Genomic DNA, 11,212 nt, shown 5'->3' with positions numbered 1-11,212 from the left:
AAATATTTTGAATGTTTTCTACATTTTCAAATATTTTATTTCAATTACAAGACAAAATACAAAGTGTACAGTGCTCACTTTATTTTTATGACGAAAATTTGCACTATAAAATTGAAACATCAATTCACCTCATTGAAATACAGTAGTGCAATCTCTTAATCAAGAAAGCTGAACTTACAACTGTAGAATTATGTAAAAAAGAATAACTGCACTTAACAATAAAACAATGTAAAACTTTAGAGCCTACAAGTCCACTCAGTCCTACTTCTTTTTCAGCCAATCACTCAGACAAACAGTCTTGTTTACAGTTTTAGGAGATAATGCTGCCTGCTTCTTGTTTACAATGTCACCTGAAATTGAAAACAAGTATTTGCATGACACTGTTGTAGCTGGCATCAAAAGATATTTACGTGCTAGATGTGCTAAAGATTTATATGCTCCTTCATGCTTCAACTGCCATTACAGACCACATATATCCATTCTGATGGCGGGTTTTGCTCGATAACAATCCAAAGCAGTAGGGACCGATGCATGTTCATTTTCATCATCTAAGTCAGATGCCACCAGCAGAAGGTTGATTTTCTTTTTTTGGTAGTTCAGATTCTGTAGTTTCCGCATTAGAGTGTTGCTCTTTTAAGACTTCTGACAGCATGCTCCACACCTCATCCCTCTCAGATTTTGGAAAGCACTTCAGATTCTTAAATCTTGGGTCTAGTGCTGTAGCTATTTTTAGAAAGCTCAGATTGGGACTTTCTTTGCATTTTGTAAAATCTGTTATGAAAATGTTCCTAAATCGAACAACATATGCTGGATCTTCATCAGAGACTGACATAACATGGAATATATGGTAAAATGCAGGTAAAACCATGAAACAGGAGACATGCAATTCCCTCCCCAAGGAGTTCAGTCACAAACCTTCAGGGCTCAAGCAGTGTTTCTAGCTTTTGCAGTTTTTCAAAATCCTTATCTGTCGGCACTGATAGATAGTGCTTTTGAAGAACAAATGTAGATGTGATAATGGCTTTATTGAAAAGCAGGCACTGAATCATGGCCAATGTGGAGTTCCATCTGATTGAAATATCATGTACAAGAGGTTCTTGTTTATGTCTGTTTGCAGCTTGTCGTATTCCTAGCTCTGTACTGTTAGCTGGACTGTGTTTGAAATGGCCCACAAGTTTTCTACATTTTGCCAGCACGTTTTCAAAACCACCATCACTGAGCGCTACTGTAATGGATCATAGAATATCAACACTGGAAGGGACCTCAGGAGGTCATCGAGTGCAACCCCCTGCTCAAAGCAGGACCAACCCCCAGTTTTTGCCCCAGATCCCTAAATGCCCCCCTTAAGGATTGAACTTACATCCCTGGGTTTAACAGACCAATGCTCAAACCACTGAGCTATCCCTTATTATAAGAAATGTGCGTCATGTATTCAAAAGGGAAGCGACTGGCTGCTGCTACCATATTATGTGCATTGTCAGTACTAACTGTTGTTACCATTTCTTAAATATTCCATTCTTTTGCAACATCCATGAAATGCTCTGCACATGCTTCAGCATAATATCTCTCTTCAGTATGTGTTACTGTTACAGTAGATGACTGCAGTGTCCATGCAAGCATCAGTAAGGTGTGCCATTACGTGAAGATAGCTATGATTGCTCAAGGATGTCCAGTGATTGCCAGTCAAAGCAACAGCCAGTGCATTTTCAGAAGTAGTCTTTTTTTGTAGTCTTCTTGTTGTCATATAGGTCAGTTATTCATTATTAAATGCTTCCTCAGGAGGGGAAGATATATGACTGATTAGAAGATGCAATTTCAATACTATCACTTAGCTCTCTGTCATTTACAATGTTGAGTGGTCTGCAGTCCATAGCTATCCACTTTGCAATAGCATTAGTTAAGGTGTTGTACTTTGATCCATGGGCTTGTAGCGATCCTGAAACTCTGAAGTTGTACTCTGTCACGGCTGGCTGTATTCATTTGCTTGTGGTGGGTTATCTCTAGCACAAGATCTGGAGGCAAAAGCATGCTTAGAACATAGCTGGTACTCCAGACTTAGAGTGCTTCTTGGGAATTTCAACTCAGCCTTGCAATAGCTACAGATAACAGTCTTTTTAGCCAAAGAACCATCTGGAAGTATTTTAAACATAAATTTCCCATTCAAAAGATCTGAACTGTTGCTGCTTTGCTCCATTAGCTTTTTCTGATATTTAATCACTCCAGATCATAAAAACACAGTACAACTGTGACAATGTCTGGAATAACTCAATAAATTCTTTTATATAACCAAAATATATTTGTCTCCTGTTCAAAAGAGTCCTTGCCATGGATACTGAAAGAGTTTACCTCAGGATCAACATTCACTAGGGGAGTGAATGGTGCAGGAAGCTTTTTCTCTCAGCTGCTGCTGGGTTAGCCTTTTGTATACGATTTTGTACATGTCCTTTAGAGGAGTCTTGGCTTATTAAAGGGTAAGATTTTTTTATCGCAGAAAGTCAGTACTCTGGAGATGAGAGGGGTGTGAGTTGTGCAGGAGAAAGGTGAATATTTGATGTTGCTCCTGTTGGGTTGGGTTTCTGAGCTCACCAGGTTGACCTCCTGTCCAAAGAGAGTTTCATCTTAGAAATCTGCATTCAGTGTTGGGGGAGGACAGGGGAGGGGGGAAAGTAAGCAATGACTTGTGCAGGAGAAGGGTCTGGGAGGACGTGGGGTGTCAACAGAGACGAGCAAGCAATATCTTATGCAGAAGGAGGGTGAGGAAGGTGTCTTGCTGCTGCTTCTGGAAGGGTGGTTTCTGGTACTGGGCTCACCAGGCCTGCCTCCTTTTACTGAGCTGGGTGGGCTTTCTTCAGCTGAGTGAGACCTTGTTTGCAAGGGAGTGTGGATTTTACCTCAGGGACTCATCATACTGCAGGGGAGGAGAGGCTGTTGCAGGGAGGCTGAGCTCGCCAGGCTTCATGTTCTCTGTGGGGTTCCCCTGGACCAAGTGGCTGGCTTGGGGCAATGGGCACGATGCAGGGGGGGTTGGTCTCGGGAGTGAGGGGCTGGCAGCCGGGACAGAGCTGAGGACTGCCCTGGCCATGCAAGGTGCAGACTGGCTAAGGTGACAATATGTCCCATTTTGGCCAGGACAGTCCCCTTTTTCAGCTTTGTCCCAGGTGTCCCTACTTTTTCACCAAAACTGAGCATTTGTTCTGGCTGTGGGTGACACAGAGAGGGTTGTGGGGCAGGGGTCAGCCCCGGCCACAGCCTCGGCCCCAGCCCCAGCTGTGGGCGGCACAGGACTGGGGGGGGCGGGGCTAAGCCCCAACTGCAGACAGCATGGTGCTCAGCAGGCACAGGGCTCGGGGTGGGGGTGAGCTCCAGGCAGCACAAGGCTCATGGGGGGTCAGTTCCCAAGCTCGCGTGGGGAGGGAGGTTAGCCCCTGGCAGCATGGGGCTTGGAAGTGGGGGGTCAGCCCCAGCCTCAGCTGTGGACGGCTCAGGGCTGGGGTAAAGAGACCCCACTGGGGGCAGTGCAGAGCTCATGGGGAGCAGGGCTCAGCCCCAGCTGCAGGCAGCACAGGGCTCAGGGGTGGGGGTGAGCTCCCAAATTCAGGGTGGTGGTGTGAATTCCAGCTCCAGAAGTCACGGGGCTCGGGAAGGGGAGGTCAGCACCACCTGCGGGTGGCACGGGTCTCAGGGTCAGCTCCAGCCCCAGCTGTGGGCGGCACCAGGCTGGGGGGAAAGACCTAGCTGTGGGCAGTGGGGAGCTTGGGGTAGGGGGCTTAGCCCCAGATGCGGGTGGCAGGGTGTGGGATGTGGGTCAGTGCTTCATAGAATAATCCCCTCTATCCTTCCAGGTTAAAGCTTTACTGTCCACTGGGTCACTGGGCTAGGTTGCAAGTTACTTTTCCTCATTGCTGCCATCCACTTGTCATTTTCCCAGCCAAATTCAGACCCCTCTAGGACTCTACAGCTGAAGAGCCTCCCAGAACTTCCTTTCATATCTCTCACTGGTTCCCTTTTCCCTGGTAGTCTCCTGAACCATGAAACATTTCTCCAGCTTGACTGTACCACAAACAGCCTTCCTGCTACTGGCAAGTATCTCTTACTGACTGAATGGAACCACAGGTTTCTCTTTATGTACTGTGGCCCTGTCACATGGCTCTCACTGACCCTGGACTCCAAGTTCTATAACCAGGCTACCAGATTAAGCCACCCACAAGTGAAGAGGGGAGAAGTGTGAAGCCACGATCAGGATGGTAATAATGAGAACATGTGGATAACAATGTGTAAAACATAAAAGTTATTTGTTTTTTTTTAAAGGTTTTGCCTATTTTTCATTTTTTAATACAAAACTATGTCTAAGTAGGTAAATTATTTATCAGCAATCCCCACTAGCCTGCAACCTAAGATTGACTCTTTTTTTCTCTGTCACTCTTAACACAGACTCTCATTGACTTTAATCCTTGAGTAGAGGCTGATTCAAAAGAGAGTAAATCTCTCAGGATATTATTAGCATTGCTAACAGCGGTAATGGGCAATATTAATAATATTACATTGTTTTTTTGGAGTTCCCTTGTCACATTTTCAACACTAATATTTCTACTACTTCTAAGCTGTGTCCCATAAACATTTTTCAGTTTTGACTTTAATGATTAGATAATCTTTCAGCTATATTTTCAGAATTCCTCTTTTGGGAAAAATACAGAAAGTGGACATTATTTCGTCATTAGCATCAGCTGGTAAATTTCTAAGTGTACATCAACATCTGAGCATGGAGGTGTGGTGCCCAGATCTTCTAGGCATACCTGCACTAACTCTGCTTGAGCTACCTTGCTAAAAATAGCAATGTAGCTGGGTTAGCATGGGAGGCAGCTTGGGCTAGCCACCCAAGTTTTCACCCAGGGGGCTTTAGTGGAGGTGTATGTGGATGGCTAACCTAAGCCACACCTTATGCTGCCATAGGTACTCTGCTATTTTAGCATGCTACCTCAAGCAGAGCTGCAATGGGTGCATCTACAAACTTCTATATGTAGATGCGCCTTAACTGTACTCCTCTTTTACATAACCCATCCCATTTATCAAGAATGATCACCACCAGATGAGACTTGCTTATCCTACATTATTTGCTGGGGTTTGTCCCTGTCCCAGCTGGAGTTTGCTCATCAAATAGTTTAAAGGTTTGCTAAGCTCTGCATAAACTTTATCTCTTCAAAGATTTTTTTAACTAAAATTTCATTTTATATATAAAAACCAGGAAGGATGATGAGTCAGCTTGACATGATGGATGAGTTTATACGATGCTGTCACTTAAATCTCAAGGAATAAAATGAAAGATGGATACTATAATTAAGTTTCATAATTAGCAAGCCTATCTGGTGTGCCTTCCAGCATAATTTTAAGAAATTTGTGTCTTCCTTAAGTCTAACTTGTAAAATATTTTATTTAATCCTAGAGAGCTGAACAATTATGAGCTATAGGAGTGAATACTGAAGAAAAACAGTCTTGTTCCAGTGTCATTAATGATGCTGTCCTTTCTAAAGGAAACTACAAAAGATTTCATTTCTGAATTGTCAGTCAGACAAAGAAATCATTTTATGAGTCCAGAAGGATGTCAGTACCTTTCCGTTTCCCTTACTTCAAAGTGCCCTACATATACTGATGAACAATTAGGTAATAAATAGGCAAGCTTTCTGTAAAGATGAACCAGGTCAGCTCAAAGGAATGTCGGTACCTGTATAGGCTGTCATCAGAATGTATATTTTGTATAATCAGTTGAAAATTTTCATCAAAACTGTTTTTGACAGAAAATTGGGATTTCAACTAAACACAATATTTTGTGATAAATTTTCCATTGAAAATTTAGATTTTGTATTGATAAACTGCATGCCTGAAAACCCAACATTTTCAGCCAAAAAGCACAACTATTTAGGCAAAACATTATATATTTAGAATTGGAAATACTGCTACTATGCCTTATGGGAATGGTAGTTTAGTTGCCTCATGTTCCCATTTTCCCCAGTGGGCCAGGTTCCCCAGCCATACTTCATCTCACATTCACAGTGTCCATGGAATACCAAAAATGTACTGCCTTCCCTCACCAAAAATCACTGTGCATCCTGGGAGAACCATAAAGCATGTCACTCCCAGTCCCTACTACTCTGGACGAATTCAGTCAGGATTGGTGTATATTTATTTTCTTGCTCAGGTCTGCATTTGTGTTACCTACAGGTTGTATTTCATTTCACAATTGCAACGGAGCCCATCTGAAAGTACTGAGTAGACATATGCAGTTGGAACTGCTTGCTCTCTGCAATGTTCCCCATGATCCTGTGGAAGATTTTGTTTATAACAGATTAATCAGTGGCTATTGGCCTTGTCATGTGACAGTTGTATAATTATTTGCAACCCTAACTTATGTCACGTTAAAAGGCCAGGCAACAAAGCAGTGTCTCACTAGTACTCCCGTGTCTCCCCTTTATTATACTCCATGCTGAGACTGTGATTAGATTCAGAAGATGGGCTGGGAATAGGGGAGGAAGGAGTCAGTGAGCAACTGTTCTCCATAGCATGCTCCCCTGTGAATCCCACAGATATCTAATCAGGCATATATCTGAGAAGTAATGCTACTCCAAACTGCATTAACTCCTCCTTGGCTGTCTCTATGGATGCTGTGGCATAGCTGAAGTGGAAGGCGGAATGTTATACATCATCCCTGGATGCAGGTTGCTGTGGAGCTGGCCTCCAAAACTATAGCAGAAAGGGTCTGGGATGTGCTGGTTGTAAAGCTGCATCCTATCTAGATCCTGGGATCCACAGATTTAGTGACTCAAGTCCTATATGCTTCCCATACTTCATAAAGTTTTTCACAATAACTCATTCTGTTGTGTCTTAAATTAGGGCCTGAGCCAAAGCCCACAGAAGTCAATGGACTTCAGTGGGTTTGGAATCAGGTCCTAAGATTGCAAACACTTGATGGAAGGGGCCAGGACATCCTATGTGTTTATAACATGCCTTGCACGACAGCCCAATCCTGTTGGTCAGCTAACTAATGCCAGAATGTAAATAAATAAACAACAACAATAATAATAATAACAATTAATAATTGGTACTTGGTATGTAGGGTAAAATCCTGAGCCAACTGAAGTCACTGAAAATTTTGCCATTTACTCCAATGGGGGCTAATATTTCACCAGTAACAACTTTAATCATAGACATATAGGACTGGAAGGGACCTCAAGGATCATCTACACACTGAGGCAGGATTACTTATACAGGTGTTTGTCTAACCTGTTCTTAAAAGAAAAAAATAATCCAGTAACAGGGATTGCACTGATGAATCATGACTAGAGACTTCCATGATATACCACAGTAGCTCAAGAGATGCATTGTGGGAGATTTAGTGCACCCAGGGAGCCCAGCCTGTAATGAGAATGGGGGCATCAGATGCCCATAATACAACTCCCTCAAGGTACTGCATCAGCATTTCCAAACAGAAATTTTATATTTTAAACTGAAGGGGAAAAAATAATTATTTAGACTTTTTTTTGTATTGTCAAAAACTGTGTTTTCAATTAAAAGTCATAGAGCTCTGTGGAAAACGTGAATGAAAATGAAACACTTTTATTGAAATAGTCCATGGGTAAAAAAAAAAAGGCATTTTTGATCAGCTGTATTCAAAGTCTTTTTATGTGTTATCAGAAAATCTGTAGTCAGGTTGGTTTAGGGCACTTTTTCTTAGTCCCGACAGATATAATCTTTCAGTTTTTACAAATTAAGTAATAAAAAACTACCCACACAGCCCAAAATGTTTTAGATTATCATATTGTTTGTCATAATGAATGTCAATGTAACAACATTTTTGAATGTAGAACAATTCTACAGTTTCAGAAAAGTACATATAGAGCTTTCTCTAATATGATATTCTAAATATTTGGAGTTTATATAATGGCTCAATAGATCTGTGTTTTTCCAGCTACACTATTTGGTATGTCTTATAGTATCCTTTTGCAAGCAGGATGAGCATTTTTTTGATACATCAATAGCATGCTTCATTTGGAAGAGGTCAACTATTTGTATGTTGTATCTACTTATTACTCTTAGCATTTAAATTCACATCATAGCTATTCTAGGACTGCACAAATCTTTGGCAATAAACTCTGAAACCATTTTCATGTTAGCTTGTTTCAAGTAAGTTTTTGTTTCTTCACAAAAGGTATAATTGTTTGTCACACTGAAGTAGAAATGGACTAAAACTATTAAGTTGAGGTGAAGGTGTAACTTATCCAGGATCTAGAATTTCAGATCTAGGATTTGATACGGTTTACACAATATGCATTTGATTCAAAAAGAAAAGGAGGACTTGTGGCACCTTTTGAGACTAACAAATGTATTTGTTTGATTCAAGCAAACCCTGATTCCTGCAGCATGTGTAAAGTGTATGAAACTCACTAGTTTTGTTCAGGGTTTTTCCTTCAACATGTGCAGTTTGAAAACAAAATATAAAGAAAAAGTCAAAGGGTGCATCTACTCTAGAAAAAAGTTGTATTCTTAGCTTAAATTAATGTAAGATAAGTTAGAGTATAATGTCCAAATGAAGGCAAGGTAGATTTCAGGTTTAACACAAGAAAGCAAGTTGAGTTAAAGATTATAGAGGAGTTTGGAGTGTACTTTGATCTGCTTAACTCTCGTCTTCACTAGGATTTTACCTCATGTTAGTTACAATGTGTTATCTAACATCAGGTACAAACACACCCTTTTTCCTAATGAAGACAATGCCATAAGGGGCAAATTCATCACTCATGTGACACTTCTAACCAAAAATAAAAGTAACAAAACTGGTGTGATACTTAATGCATCATTTTCCTCTAAGTATTTTTGATTGCCATTGTAGTAATATCTAAGCCTGGAGCACAGTGTAAAGCTTTAAATTATTTTAAAATTAAGGGGATTGAAATAGGGAAAGAACAAGGGAAGACTACATGCCTGTTTGCCTGAAGTCACCTTGGAAGGAAACAGCCAAGAATAGCACAAACCACTGAGCAAGGCATATAGATCCTACCCTGAACAGCAAGAGAAAATTTGATGTATTCTTGTCATTTTGGATAACTGCCCTATTTCAGACCCTTATGTAAATAATTGGTGACATCATTAGTTGCTGGCTGCTGGCCTGGATCCCAAGGTAAAATTACTCTGGCTTAGGAGCTAGCCAACGGCAGTGGCTAACAGGGGAGTTTTGCGAGGGAGTTCTCCAGGTGAAGGAGGAGTGATTACATGACCCTTGGGGTAAGTTTGTTGTCTGTAGTGTGTGTTTGTGTTTGTGGTGTACGTGTTGATTGACTGAAATATACCATTAGGTCTGTTTGTTTGGGGCACTGTGTGCTGAGCCTAGCAGCCTGCTAGGCAAGGTTGAGAGCTTCTTAAGGAGGCTTTGATCCCTAAGCCTTTCAGCACCCATCAACCCTTAACCAGGGGGCATGGCTACTCAGGAAGACCAGGGTTTTAAAAAGCCCATTCCTAATTGACCAGAGGAGCTACTGAACAGGGGTGGCTCAGAGGGGAGATTTGCGAAGGAATTTATAGGGGGGAATGTAAGCCAGGGGTATAGATACGTTTCACATTCTTTAAACTTAAAGTCAAAAACACTTCCTGCTAAAAACAAAACATCAAGAAAGGAACTACCTTCAGGAGTAAAATGATAATGTAGGCAGAATTCCATCAACAGAGTGGGGGCTATCCAGTTTATTACACCCAATGCATCATGTATGATTACCTGCCCTATGGGCAGGTGGCGTATGTGTGCATTTGGTGTAAGGAGCTCTTGGCAATCAGAGACCATGAACAGGCTTTGGAGACCAGAGTGGCTGAGCTGGAGGAGCTAAGGGAGACAGAGAAGTACATAGATAAGACTTTCCGGGACACAGTAGAATAATCCAACCCCCAGTCTGACAGCCGCTGTACTGTTGAGGAGGATGAAAGACTCAGGGAAGGAGAACATCTAATTGGAGCAGAGGGGAATGATCCCATAGTTGGGAGACTCCTTCCAGATGGTACTGTGGTATCCTCTTGCACTGAGGATACCTCTGCAGGGGAGGGAACTCCAGTTATTAGGAAGAGACGGGTATGAGTAATGGGCAATTTGATCATTAGAAATGTAGTTAGCTGGTTTTGTGATGACCAGGAGAACTGCATGGTGACTTGCCTGCCTGGTACAAAGGTTGCAAATCTCTCAAGACATCTAGATAGACTTATGTTTAGTGCTGGGGAGGAGCCAGTGGTCATGGTACATGTAGATACCAAGTTTCAGAGTAGCAGCTGTGTTAGTCTTATTCACAAAAAGAAAAGGAGTACTTGTGGCACCCTAGACACTAACACATTTATTTGAGCATAAGCTTTTGTGAGCTACAGCTCACTTCATTGGATGCATTCAGTGGAAAATACAGTGGGGAGATTTATATACATAGAGAACATGAAACAATGGATGTTACCATACACACCGTAACCAGAGTGATCACTTAAGGTGCACTATTACCAGCAGGAGAATGGGGGGTGGGGAAAAACCTTTTGTAGTGATAATCAAGGTGGGCCATTTCCAGCAGTTGAGAATAATGTCTGAGGAACAGTGGGGGATTGGGGATGGGGAATAAACATATGATACCAATGACATAGGGAAGGATAGGAGAGAGATCCTAGAAGCCACATTTAGGCTGATAGGTAAGAGACTGAAGTCTATGACCTCTATGGTAGAATTCTATGAAATGCTTCCAGTTCCACATGCAGGGCCAGTTAAACAGTCAGAATTGCAGGGTCTCAATGCATGCATGAGACAATGGTATAGGGAGGAGGGGGGTTAGATTTGTTAGGTACTGGGGAAACGTTTGGGAAAGGGGAAGCCTATACAGGAAGGATGGGCTCCACCTAAACCAAAATGGAACCAGATTGCTGGCACTTTAAAATTGAAAAGGCCGTAGAGCAGTTTTAAATTAGGGCTGGGGGAAAGCCGACAGGTGTGGAGGAGCACGTGGTTTGGACAGAGACATCCCTTAAGGGAGGATTTATTAATGAAGATTCTCTAGTAAGGAGGAGAGAATGGAAAATGATAAAATACAGGTAGGATCTGATGAGAAAGAGTCAAATGAAGAATGTCCAATTCAATTACATCATGTTATGGCAGACATCTAAAAAGTGACAGGTTTTTATAGTGCTTACATACCAATGCTAGATGTCT

The 11,212-nt window shown here is 41.8% G+C and overlaps 1 pseudogene; it reads right to left on the bottom strand.

The window, feature by feature from the left end:
* Positions 1–261: 261 nt before the first annotated feature.
* On the bottom strand, positions 262–2,194 carry LOC144258651 (E3 SUMO-protein ligase ZBED1-like; annotated as a pseudogene).
* Between the last annotated feature and the right edge of the window lie 9,018 nt (positions 2,195–11,212).

Source organism: Eretmochelys imbricata, chromosome 1, assembly GCF_965152235.1.
Source record: "Eretmochelys imbricata isolate rEreImb1 chromosome 1, rEreImb1.hap1, whole genome shotgun sequence".
Classification (NCBI taxonomy): Eukaryota; Metazoa; Chordata; order Testudines; family Cheloniidae; genus Eretmochelys; species Eretmochelys imbricata.
This window is presented reverse-complemented; position numbering and strand designations above follow the sequence as displayed.